The sequence below is a fragment of the Mus caroli genome, unplaced genomic scaffold, assembly GCF_978045245.1.
Source record: "Mus caroli unplaced genomic scaffold, Mus_caroli_1 scaffold_12, whole genome shotgun sequence".
Lineage (NCBI taxonomy): Eukaryota > Metazoa > Chordata > Mammalia > Rodentia > Muridae > Mus > Mus caroli.
In genome coordinates, this window is record NW_028227267.1 from 96,521,509 (window position 1) to 96,535,642 (window position 14,134).

The 14,134-nt window shown below is 42.1% G+C and overlaps 1 protein-coding gene across 8 annotated transcripts in view; it reads right to left on the reverse strand.

Annotated features, from left to right (window-relative positions):
• Positions 1-14,134, reverse strand: part of Klf12 (KLF transcription factor 12) — a 415,415-nt gene that overhangs the window by 12,852 nt on the left and 388,429 nt on the right. The gene's annotated exons all lie outside the window — the stretch shown is intronic.

Here is a 14,134-nt window from a genome sequence, read left to right on the forward strand (position 1 = left end):
TATGCTGAAAACAAAATTATATGCCTACCTCTTTCTTAATAAGTTATTAATGTGGAGGGATTTCTTTTTGACTGTGTGCATGCCTCTGCACCACTGGTATGCCTGGTGCCCACAGAGGCAGAAGCAGCATTGGATTCTCTGGTTTTTTTTGGGTTTTGTTTTTGTTTTTTTTTCCCCACATTTTTTCTTAGATAATTTCTTCATTTACATTTCAAATGCTATCCCAAAAGTGCCCTATACCCTGCTCTCCTACCCACTCACTCCCACTTCTTGGCACTGGCGTTCCCCTGTACTGGGACATAGAAAGTTTGCTAGACCAAGGGGTCTCTCTTCCCAATGATGGCTGACTAGGCCATCTTCTGCTACATATGCAGCTAGAGACACGAGCTCTGCGGATACTGATTAGTTCATATTGTTATTCCACCTATAGGGTTGCAGACCCCTTCAGCTCTTGGGTACTTTCTCTAGCTCCTATATTGCGGGCCCTGTGTTCCATCCTATAGATGACTGTGAGCATCCACTTCTGTATTTGCCAGGCACTGGCAAAGCCTCACAGGAGACAGCTATATCAGGGTCCCTTCAGCAAATTCTTGCTGGCGTATGCAATAGTGTCTGCGTTTGGTGGCTGATTATGGGATGGACCCCGAGTGGGACAGTCTCTGGATGGTCTATCCTTTCATGGCTGTGAGTCACAATATGGGTGCTGGGAATCAAACCTGGGACCTCTAGAAAAGCAGCCAGGGCTCTTAACCACTGAACCATGTTTCCAGGCCCCATTGTACCTTTTAAATTCCATTTAGAAAAGAGGGTCAGGAGTCGGAGGACAGTGACCTGCCCTGCAGAGAACGCCATCTTGGCTCCGGGACTCCGCCGAACTTAGTCTACAGGTTAGAGTGAGGACCACAGAGGCAGACAGCTTCTGGGACAGGCGGGAGCCACAGAGCCGCTGAGGCAGCACCCTTTTGGGGCCACAGACATCCGGCACCCTCCCAGTCGGAGGACAGTGACCTGCCCTGCAGGGAGCGCCATCTTGGCTCCGGGACTCCGCCGAGCTTAGTCTCTACAGGTCAGAGTGGGGACCACGGGGGCAGACGGCTTCTGGGACAGGCAGGAGCCACAGAGCCGCTGAGGCAGCACCCTTTTGGGGCCGCAGACTTCCGGCACCCTCCCAGCCGGAGGACAGAGACCTGCCCTGCAGAGAGCGCCATCTTGGCTCCGGGACTCCGCCGAACTTAGTCTACAGGTTAGAGTGAGGACCACAGAGGCAGACAGCTTCTGGGACAGGCGGGAGCCACAGAGCCGCTGAGGCAGCACCCTTTTGGGGCCGCAGACATCCGGCACCCTCCCAGTCGGAGGACAGTGACCTGCCCTGCAGGGAGCGCCATCTTGGCTCCGGGACTCCGCCGAGCTTAGTCTCTACAGGTGAGAGTGGGGACCACGGGGGCAGACGGCTTCTGGGACAGGCAGGAGCCACAGAGCCGCTGAGGCAGCACCCTTTTGGGGCCGCAGACTTCCGGCACCCTCCCAGCCGGAGGACAGAGACCTGCCCTGCAGGGAGCGCCATCTTGGCTCCGAGACTCCGCCGAACTTAGTCTGTACAGGTCTGCTGACAGAGGATACTCAGAATCCCCAGAAGAACAAACTCTGAACAGAGACAACTATAACAACTCCAGAGATTACCAGATGGCGAGAGGTAAAGGTAAGAATCTTACTAACAGAAACCAAGACCACTCACCATCATCAGGACCCAGCACTCCCACTTCGCCCAGTCCAGGGCACCCCAACACACCTGAAAAACTAGACCTGGATTTAAAAGCATATCTCATGATGATGGTAGAGGACATCAAGAAGGACTTTAAAGAACTACAGGAGAACATGGCTAAAGAGTTACAAGTCCTTAAAGAAAAACAGGAAAACAACCAAACTGGTAGAAGTCCTAAAAGAGAAACAGGAAAAAACATCCAATCAGATGATGGAAATGAACAAAACCATACTAGACCTAAAAAGGGAAGTAGACACAATAAAGAAAACCCAAAATGAGGCAACACTGGAGATAGAAACCCTAGGAAAGAAATCTGGAACCATAGATGCAAGCATCAGCAACAGAATACAAGAGATGGAAGAGAGAATCTCAGGTGCAGAAGATTCCATAGAGAACATGGGCACAACAATCAAGGAAAATGGAAAATGCAAAAAGATCCTAACTCAAAACATCCAGGAAATACAGGACACAATGAGAAGACCAAACCTACGGATAATAGGAGTGGATGAGAATGAAGATTTTCAACTCAAAGGACCAGCAAACATCTTCAACAAAATTATAGAAGAAAACTTCCCAAATCTAAAGAAAGAGATGCCCATGAACATACAAGAAGCCTACAGAACTCCAAATAGGCTGGACCAGAAAAGAAATACCTCCCGACACATAATAATCAGAACAACAAATGCACTAAATAAAGATAGAATACTAAAAGCAGTAAGAGAAAAAGGCCAAGTAACATATAAAGGCAAGCCTATCAGAATTACACCAGATTTTTCACCAGAGACTATGAAAGCTAGAAGATCCTGGACAGATGTTATACAGACACTAAAAGAACACAAATTCCAGCCCAAGCTACTATACCCAGCCAAACTCTCAATTAACATAGATGGAGAAACCAAAGTATTCCACGACAAAGCCAAATTCACACATTATCTCTCCACGAATCCAGCCCTTCAAAGGATAATAACAGAAAAAAACCAATACAAGGACAGGAACCACGCCCTAGAAACAACAAGAAGGTAATCCCTCAACAAACCTAAAAGAAGACAGCCACAAGAACAGAATGCCAACTTTAACAACAAAAATAACAGGAAACAACAATTACTTTTCCTTAATATCTCTTAATATCAATGGACTCAACTCCCCGATAAAAAGACATAGACTAACAAACTGGCTACACAAACAAGACCCAACATTTTGCTGCTTACAAGAAACTCATCTCAGAGAAAAAGATAGACACTACCTCAGAATGAAAGGCTGGAAAACAATTTTCCAAGCAAATGGTCTGAAGAAAAAAGCTGGAGTAGCCATTCTAATATCAGATAAGATTGACTTCCAACCCAAAGTCATCAAAAAAGACAGGGAGGGGCACTTCATACTCATCAAAGGTAAAATCCTCCAAGAGGAACTATCAATCCTGAATATCTATGCTCCAAATACAAAGGCAGCCTCATTCATTAAAGAAACTTTAGTAAATCTCAAAGCACACATTGCACCTCATACAATAATAGTGGGAGACTTCAACACACCACTTTCACCAATGGACAGATCATGGAAACAGAAACTAAACAGGGACACAGTGAAACTAACAGAAGTTATGGATCAAATGGATCTGGCAGATATCTACAGAACATTTTACCCTAAAACAAAAGGATACACCTTCTTCTCAGCACCTCATGGTACCTTCTCCAAAATTGACCACGTAATTGGGCACAAAACAGGACTCAACAGATACAAAAACATTGAAATTGTCCCATGCATCCTATCAGATCACCATGGACTAAGGCTGATCTTCAATAACAAAATAAATAATAGAAAGCCAACCTTCACGTGGAAACTGAACAACACTCTTCTCAATGATACCTTGGTCAAGGAAGGAATACAGAAAGAAATTAAGGACTTTTTAGAGTTCAATGAAAATGAAGCCACAACATACCCAAACTTATGGGACGCAATGAAAGCATTTCTAAGAGGAAAACTCATAGCTCTGAGTGCCTCCAAAAGGAAACTAGAAAGAGCACACATTAGCAGCTTGACAACACACCTAAAAGCACTAGAACAAAAGGAAGCAAATTCACCCAAGAGGAGTAGACGGCAGGAAATAATCAAACTCAGGGGTGAAATCAACCAAGTGGAAACAAGAAAAACTATTCAAAGAATCAACCAATCAAGGAGCTGGTTCTTTGAGAAAATCAACAAGATAGATAAACCCTTAGCCAGACTCACTAGAGGGCACAGGGAAAGCATCCTAATTAACAAAATCAGAAATGAAAAAGGAGACATAACAACAGATCCTGAAGACATCCAAAACACCATCAGATCCTTCTACCAAAGGCTATACTCAACAAAACTGGAGAACCTGGATGAAATGGAGAAGTTCCTAGACAGATACCAGGTACCAAAGTTGAATCAAGATCAGGTTAATGATCTAAACAGCCCTATATCCCCCAAAGAAATAGAAGCAGTCATTAATAGTCTCCCAACCAAAAAAAGCCCAGGACCAGATGGGTTTAGTGCAGAGTTCTATCAGACCTTCAAAGAAGATCTAATCCCAGTTCTTCACAAACTATTCCACAAAATAGAAACAGAAGGTACTCTACCCAACTCATTCTATGAAGCCACAATTACTCTGATACCTAAACCACAAAAAGACCCAACAAAGATAGAAAACTTCAGACCAATATCCCTTATGAATATTGATGCAAAAATCCTCAATAAAATTCTTGCTAACCGAATCCAAGAACACATCAAAACAATCATCCATCCTGACCAAGTAGGTTTCATCCCAGGGATGCAGGGATGGTTCAATATACGGAAATCCATCAACGTAATCCAGTATATAAACAAACTCAAAGACAAAAACCACATGGTCATCTCGTTAGATGCGGAAAAAGCATTTGACAAGATCCAACACCCATTCATGATAAAAGTCTTGGAAAGATCAGGAATTCAAGGCCCATACCTAAACATGATAAAAGCAATCTACAGCAAACCAGTAGCCAACATCAAAGTAAATGGTGAGAAGCTTGAAGCAATCCCTCTAAAATCAGGGACTAGACAAGGCTGTCCACTTTCTCCATACCTATTCAACATTGTACTTGAAGTCCTAGCCAGAGCAATTCGACAACAAAAGGAGATCAAAGGGATACAAATTGGAAAAGATGAAGTCAAAATATCACTTTTTGCAGATGATATGATAGTATATATAAGTGACCCTAAAAATTCCACCAGAGAACTCCTAAGCCTGATAAACAGCTTCGGTGAAGTAGCTGGATATAAAATTAACTCAAACAAATCAATGGCCTTTCTCTACACAAAGAATAAACAGGCTGAGAAAGAAATTAGGGAAACAACACCCTTCTCAATAGTCACAAATAATATAAAATATCTTGGCGTGACTCTAACTAAGGAAGTGAAAGATCTGTATAATAAAAACTTCAAGTCTCTGAAGAAAGAAATTATAGAAGATCTCAGAAGATGGAAAGATCTCCCATGCTCATGGATTGGCAGGATCAACATTGTAAAAATGGCTATCTTGCCAAAAGCAATCTACAGATTCAATGCAATCCCCATCAAAATTCCAAATCAATTCTTCAACGAATTAGAAAGTGCAATCTGCAAATTCATCTGGAATAACAAAAAACCTAGGATAGCAAAAACTCTTCTCAAGGATAAAAGAACCTCTGGTGGAATCACCATGCCGGACCTAAAGCTCTACTACAGAGCAATTGTGATAAAAACTGCATGGTACTGGTATAGTGACAGACAAATAGACCAATGGAATAGAATTGAAGACCCAGAAATGAACCCACACACCTATGGTCACTTGATCTTCGACAAGGGAGCTAAAAACATCCAGTGGAAGAAAGACAGCATTTTCAACAAATGGTGCTGGCACAACTGGTTGTTAACATGTAGAAGAATGCGAATTGATCCATTCCTATCTCCTTGTACTAAGGTCAAGTCTAAGTGGATCAAGGAACTTCACATAAAACCAGAGACACTGAAACTTATAGAGGAGAAAGTGGGGAAAAGCCTTGAAGATATGGGCACAGGGGAAAAATTCCTGAATAGAACAGTAATGGCTTGTGCTGTAAGATCGAGAATTGACAAGTGGGACCTCATGAAACTACAAAGCTTCTGCAAGGCTAAAGACACCATCAATAAGACAAAAAAACCACCAACAGATTGGGAAAGGATCTTCACCTATCCTAAATCAGATAAGGGACTAATATCCAATATATATAAAGAACTCAAGAAGGTGGACTCCAGAAAGTCAAATAACCCCATTAAAAAATGGGGCTCAGAACTGAACAAAGAATTCTCGCCTGAGGAATACCGAATGGCAGAGAAACACCTGAAAAAATGTTCAACATCCTTAATCATCAGGGAAATGCAAATCAAAACAACCCTGAGATTCCACCTCACACCAGTCAGAATGGCTAAGATCAAAAATTCAGGTGACAGCAGTTGCTGGCGAGGATGTGGAGAAAGAGGAACACTCCTCCATTGTTGGTGGGATTGCAAGCTTGTACAACCACTCTGGAAATCAGTCTGGCGGTTCCTCAGAAAATTGGACATAGTACTACCGGAGGATCCAGCAATACCTCTCCTGGGCATATATCCAGAAGATGTCCCCACCGGTAAAAAGGACACATGTTCCACTATGTTCATAGCAGCCCTATTTATAATAGCCAGAAGCTGGAAAGAACCCAGATGTCCCTCAACAGAGGAATGGATACAGAAATTATGGTACATTTACACAATGGAGTACTACTCAGCTATTAAAAAGAATGAATTTATGAAATTCCTAGCCAAATGGATGGACCTGGAGGGCATCATCTTGAGTGAAGTAACACAATCACAAAAGAACTCACACAATATGTATTCACTGATAAGTGGATATTAGCCCAAAACTTAGGATACCCAAGATTTAAGATACAATTTGCTAAACGCATGAAACTCAAGAAGAATGAAGACCAAAGTGTGGACACTGTGCACCTTCTCAGAATTGGGAACAAAACACCCAGGGAAGGAGTTACAGAGACAAAGTTCGTAGCGGTGATGAAAGGATGGACCATTTAGAGACTGCCGTATCCAGGGATCCATCCCATAATCAACTTCTAAACGCTGACACCATTGCATACACTAGCAAGATTTTGCTGAAAGGACCCAAATATAGCTGTCTCTTGTGAGACGATGCCGGGGCCTAGCAAACACAGGAGTGGATGTTCACAGTCAGCTATTGGATGTATCACAGGGCTCCCAATGGAGAAGCTAGAGTAAGTACCCAAGGAGCTAAAGGGATCTGCAACCCTATTGTTGGAACAACATGATGTACTAACTAGAACCCCGGAGCTCTTGTCTCTAGCTGCATATGTATCGAAAGATGGCCTAGTCAGCCATCAATGGAAAGAGAGGCCCATTGGACTTGCAAACTTTATATGCCCCAATATAGGGGAATGCCAGGGCCAAAAGAATGGGAATGGGTGGATAGGGAAGTGGGGGGCGCTATGGGGGACTTTTGGGATAGCATTGGAAACGTAATTGAGGAAAATATGTAATAAAAATATTAAAAAAATAAAAATAAAAATAAATAAACAAATAAAAAAAAAAAAAAAAAAAAGAAAAGAGGGTCAGGCAATGAACAACTACAAATATAACCCTTCACAGGCTTAAAACATATTTAGAATATCCACAAAATACCTAGAGGTAATGACTTCACTATCAGACTGTTAATTCTTACGTTAATTCTACGAAAGAGGATGAAATTACTGGCTAAAGAAAACATCAGTTTGGTACAGTGCTGTAGCAATAAGTCTTCCTATGTAATTTAGTTTTGGGGACTTACATTTAAAATGTAAAGTAGGACAAAGAATTCAAAGACAAAGGTGGCTGGTTAATTGGGTCACACTTTGCCACTCCTTTGGGGTACAGTTTAGCCTCCCTTGAAGCAGTTTCTTTCACAGTGACATATCATATTTTAACAAAGCATTTTCAGCATAGTCTTAAGAAAGCAAACATACCAGGCCCGAGTAAGGGCATCTGGGGGCTGCTGAGATGGCTCAGTGGCTAAAGGAGCTTATCATACAATGGGCCACCTCCCTGGAATGCAGGCAACAATGGAAAGAGCACACCAACTCCACAAGGGTGTCCTCTGACCACCTCACGTGCCCTGTGGCATAAGCCCCTCCCAACTCCCTCCCTTACTACCAACTCCACCCCCTCATTAATAATCACTTTTTTACAGTATCATTTTGTTGTTGCTCTAAAAGATTTTTAACAGCAGCCTTGGAGTTCGTGTTGGGCACACAAATTCCTAGCCATATACAGGCAGCATTTGCCCCTGCTATGAATGAAGTGTCCTGGTAAAATAAGAAACTCATATCATTTTTTTTTCTGTCTCAAAACAGGCAACACAAACTGATTTATTATGCGATACTTGTCCTTTCCCATTCTGGTTAAAGAAAAGGATTAAGACTAGCTCAGTGCCTTTCGATGGCATTTGCCCAGCAGAAGGTACAATAAAGTCTAAAGAAAACATCAGGTATTGAATGGATTCCCAAAACCTACCAAACAAAAATCACTTTTTCAGGGCCTCCCATTTCACCACCTGAAATGCTAAAAGGTAAATGTGGATTGAGACAGAGGGCAGGTGCCCTTTCATACGGAGATGACGTGTGAGCTATACACATAGAGGAATGTGCAGTTTCAAAAGGCCCATGTTAAACAAAACCCCGTGCTCTCTGTGGCTCCTCTGTTATTTTCTCAAGCAACTGAAAAGGAACCCTTTAGCAACAGGAAGTGCAGGCATTTTCTAGGTTCAGAAGTGCATTTCTGAAATATGTTTAACTTTTACAAAGTTACAGGGCCCAGACACTGACAAATGAGCTTCATTTCATTCAGGGCTCAACATATTTGCTGTGACAACCTGTTTCACTGGAGGAATGGTATTTGCATATAAGGAAAGAGAAGGAGATGGGGGAGTCAAGATTCCTATCTTGTCTTCTGGTTTCTGTTACATCAGTTCATGAAAGTTCACAGATATCTAGATCTGGAAGGAAATTAGGTACTTTCAAGACAAGGAACTAGAAACCTGGAGATCAGGACAGAGCTGGTATTACAAGCCGCTGCATTGCCCAAGGATGGGCTAGCTCATACTCCCTCTTGGGGTTAATTCAGCCCATGCTACCTCGGGTTTTACAATCAGGCCAAATGGCCAAACACAGGGTCAGTTACCAACCTGCATCTGAGTTCTAGGCTGTAGAATTCAACTTCTTGGCTGGTCATTTATTCCCACAATCTGTGATACTCCAAACAGCACATTATAGAATATTTGATTTTATGGTTATGAAATGCAAGGTAATCCTGTTTACTGTAAGGAAATATAAATAAAATACATCTCTGCTGTTGTGTGCGATGTGAAGATGTGTGTGTGTGTGAGAGAGAGAGCATTATGATTTTTTGAATGTATTTAGATGTGTTCACCCACACAAGCCTATGTAGACCCCAGAGGCTGACAGAGAATGTCTTCACTAATTGCTTCTCCACTTTGATTTTGGAGGCGTATTTTCTCCCTTAACCCTCAGCTTGCTGACTGGGACGGACTGGCTGTCCATGGAATTCCAAGGATCTTCCCGTCCTCTGCTCTGTTCCATGCTGGGATCATATGCCTTTAAGCATAGCTCTTTCTCTTTTTAATTTTCTTTTTTTTTTTTAACCTACGTCCTAGGGAATCGGCATCCAGTGCTTCTGAGCCACCTACCTCTCCAAGCCCCTGTTTGCTGTTTTTTAAGGAACAAATTACATTGTTCAGGTAACTGGATGTCCATTCCAATCTGTGCTTTTGAAAACATTTTAGGTACAGAACTGCCTGGGCCAAGGAGACCAATCTATTGTATGTGAGATCAATTTATTTGGTCTTGGAAATGTAATCAAACAGTCAATGTGTTACTCTTCATTCCCCTGAACTGTGTGGACTAACTTTGTGTATGACTAACACTAGGTGAGCCCCTGTGTCGTTTTATAGAGACAGACCTTGATAACAATAGTATTTTCTGCTTTCCACACACCATGCCTTTCTCTAAGTGACTTTATGATTTTTAATGTATTTGATCTTGAGAGCTTGCTTATCTAGCAGTTGAAGTAGCTAACCCCACTTCAACCAGGCATCCAGTCTGTATGAGTCTTAATCACTTTTTATACTGCTACTCCACACTTCGCCTTACTGCTTTAATAGGCGAGGATATCTAGTCAGAACTGAACTGGGAGACAAGGCCCGAGTTATGACTTACTGGATAGACAGTATTGTTAACACAAAGTCTAGCTTTCTCACCCAGAAAGCAAACACTAATGAATGAAAATATTCTACAATAAAATCTACTTTATAGAAAGTAAAAAGTTCAAGGTCAAAGGACATTGTTTTCTTTGGCTGTTCTGAGTTTATGTTTCCACGAGGTGTCAATACTTATTTGCCTACGTGTCTGGTTACTGTACGTTTCTTTTGCAGGCTCTTCTTTAACCTGTAACAACAGATGTATGCCAAGACTTTAAGCTTTTCTTCTCACTTACATAGCTCCCCTTGTTACCACAGTTCCTGCTGCAACCTACCAGGGAAATCCCAAGTGTCTACTTCCCACTCTCACTTTCAAGTGCTGGAGACATTATAAGATAATGAACTGAGGCCCTGAAAGTCATCTCAGGTGACCAAAACTTTCTACCACCTCAACAACATTCTTCTGGATGTGAAGTGAGTTTCCTTGTTAAAAGCAATACCATATAGACTAGCACAATGGTGAATAAGGTGTTCTATGAATACACTTTTGGTAGTTTTGGCAGAACCATTATGTGAAGAGAAGGCAAACCCATAACCAAAATAAGTATCTACTCTAGTAGTTAACCTGCCACCAGGTCACTGGATGGTCCATCTTGGGGAATGCTGTCACAGATGGAGCTTAGTATTAGTCTCTGCTGCTGGAAGATCTGGCACTCAGTGGCAGCTTCAGCCAGGTCAGACTTGTCGAATGACAGTCCCTGTTGTCACGTTTAAGGGTCCATTGGACAATGATAGGGACAGCTGGAGAATGAGGCTGTCTGTCCATAGACTGTCATCCTCTCTGTTTGATTACTGAACTCCTTCTCAGGTGAAGTCACCTTTTGAAGAGCATTTACATGGGACACAAGTGCCTTCTAATTCTTTGCCCATCTCTTTGGAGAGATCTATCCACATACTTCTTCCCCAGATGTCTTTGTCACCTATTTTCCAATCATGCTTTTTCCAAGTCCCCCATCTAGGCTACACCCCATGAATCAGTGGACAATCACACATGTGTTGATTTCTCATTCTAAACAAAATGTATGACCACGTGTACTGCCCTGAAGTTCTGCCCACTGTGAAGATTTCCTCTCACTTTTGGAATTCAGGGAATTCCAGAAAGCAGTTGTAAATACTGTGGCTGTCAATGTCTGGTTGGTACCTGTATAACATGGATTCCAAGTATATACTTCCTTCAGGGGAACCCTGTCCCAGTCCTCTAGGCTGCTGCCATCTAACTAGCTCTCATCTTGATGATAAGTAAGCTGTGCCCTTGCCTTCTCTTCCTCAGTCAAATGATCATACAGCACACCCCATGAAGATATCGGTGCCTGTGGAGTTTCGGATGGCATTGTAGTAGGAGTAAACTGCATTTGGGCAATGTCTTTATGTAACTTGCTTGTGCTTTCAGGACCTGATTGACCTGATCATGTATATACTGCTTTTACTTGCTAATGAGTTGCTGTTGTACACATCTCACTCTATGGCTTGGTGGGTCAAATAATACTTAGTTTGTGTTGGGTAGCTTAGGTTGGCCCATTGTCAAACATTCAGTTTCTGCTAAGGCCCAATAGCAGGCCAACAGCTGTCTCTCAAAGGGAGAAGAGTTGTTTGTAGATGATGATCTCTTGCTCCAAAATCTCAAGATCTCTTCTGTGATTCACCTGTAGGGGCCTGACAAAGGCTCCAAACAGCATCCCTATCTGCCATTGACACCTCAAGTACCATTGCATCTGTGGGATCATATGGTCCAAGTGGTAGAGCAGCCTGCACATTAGCTAGGACTGGTTGACGAGCACTCACAGCTTACATATCTGAGTCATTTGTTATATGGGGTATAGTAACACACTCACATGAGCAAATGCTGTCTCCGGAATCCAAATAGACCCCTTAAACATTGTGCTTTTTTCTTAGTGGTGAGAGAGACCAGGTTCAATAACTCATCCTCACCTTAGAAGGTGTATGCCCCATCCATTGGATTCCTAAGAATTTCTTGGAGCAAGAAGGCGCTTGAATTTTGGTTGTATTTATTTCCTATCCTCATGTGCATGTATGCCAACAAATCCAAAGTGGTGCACACATTCTTCTCACTTGCTCCAATTAGCATAATGTCATCAACATAGTGGACCAATGTGATATTTTGTGGAAGAGACAGATAATCAACTAAGTTATGAACTAAGTTATGATACAGGACTGGAAAGTTAGTATACTCTTAAGGCAAAATTGTAAAGGCATACAGCTGGCCTTCCCAAGTGAAATGCCATCTGCAGCTATACATGCACTTATAGCCACATGGGCAGTGCCCTATGATCTGTTGACTAAGGAAGAGATGTGTTAATCTGCTTAAGTAAGGCTCACACATCTGGTACAGCAGCTGTAATTGGGGTCACTACTTGACTGAGTTTTGAATAGTAAAGGGTACCCGATTTTATGTTGAGGTCCTTTATCCACTGATGTCAATTTTTGTGCGGGGTGAGAGATAAGGCTATAGAGTTATTCTTCTACATGTGCCTATCCAGTTTGGCCAACACCATTTGTTGAAAATGCTGTCTTTTCTCCAAGGTGCATTTTTGTTCTCTGCCAAAAATAGAGATTAGCTATAGGAACGTATAATTGGTTTCTCAGTTTTCTTTTCTTTCTTTTGTTTTTTAATTAGATTTTTTCTGTATTTATATTTCAAATGTTATCCCCTTTCCTGGTTTCCCCTCCAAAAACTCCCTATCCCGTCTCCCTCCCCCTGCTCACCAACCCACACACTCCTGCTTCCTGGCCCTGGAATTTCCCTACACTGGGCCATTAGGCCTTCACAGGACCAAGGGCTTCTTCTCTCATTGACGACCAACAAGGCCATCATCTACTACATATGTGGCTGGAGCCATGGGTCCCTCCCATGTGTACCCTTTAGTTGGTAGTTTAGTCCTTGTGAGCTCTGGGGGTACTGGTTGGATCATATTGTTCCTCCTCCTATGGGGCTTTAAACCCCTTCAGCTCTTTGGGTCCTTTCTCTAGCTCCTCCATTGGGGACTCTGTGCTCAGTTCTATGGTTGGCTGAAAGCATCCACCTCTGTTTTGTCAGGCACTGTCAGAGCCTCTCAGGAGACAGCTATATCAGACTTCTGTCAGCAAGCACTTGTTAGCATCCACAATAGTGTCTGTGTTTGGTTTCTGTACATGGGATGGATTCCCCAGGTGGGGCAGTCTCTGGATAGCCTTTCCTTCAGTCTCTGCTCCACACTTTGTATCTCCTCCCATGGGTATTTTGTTCCCCATTTTAAGAAAGACCGAAGTATCCACAATTCTTTTTGAGCTTTATTTTCTTGATTAATGTGTCTGTTTATATGCCAATATCATACTGCTTTATTATAATCTTTGCAGTATAATTTGAAATCAGGATGCTGATAACTCCAGAATTATTTTTTTTATTCAGAAATGTTTTGGTTCTCCTGGATGTTTTGTATTTCCGCATGCATTTGGAGATTATTTTTTCTTTTTCTTTCTATTCTTTTCCTTTCATTTTCTTTTAGATTTAGGGTCTTACCAGGCTGACTTTGATCTTGCATTCTGTTCACATTATAAGCATGCACCACAACGCTATTTTCTGTGACTGCTAGATTCTGTGAATGAATTCTTTCCGAAAGATCATCACATCTCTGCATACCTTGACTACATTTCCTGCAATTTCTTTTGCAGAAGTCTCTTTATTTACCTGACCCATAAATATTTTCCAAGATTTTGATGTTTTCACTTTCTCATCTCCACAGTTCTTCCCAGCCCACACTATGTGAATGCCTACATTAGGACTCCCCTTACTCTATGTTGTGATGGAAAATTGTCCCATCTGTCCATTGAATTGAACACTGTGATACTGAACATGGTTTTGATGTCATCCCCTGGGCTTAATACAGAGTAGCTTGTTTTGGTGTGTGAATATATTGCTTGAAGTGTTTTCTTCATTTGTTCTCTACCTTACTTTTAAGAATATATTTATTTGTTATATTCAAATGTATCTGTGTGTGCCCATGTACTACACGAACACAGGACTATACAGATGCCAGAGG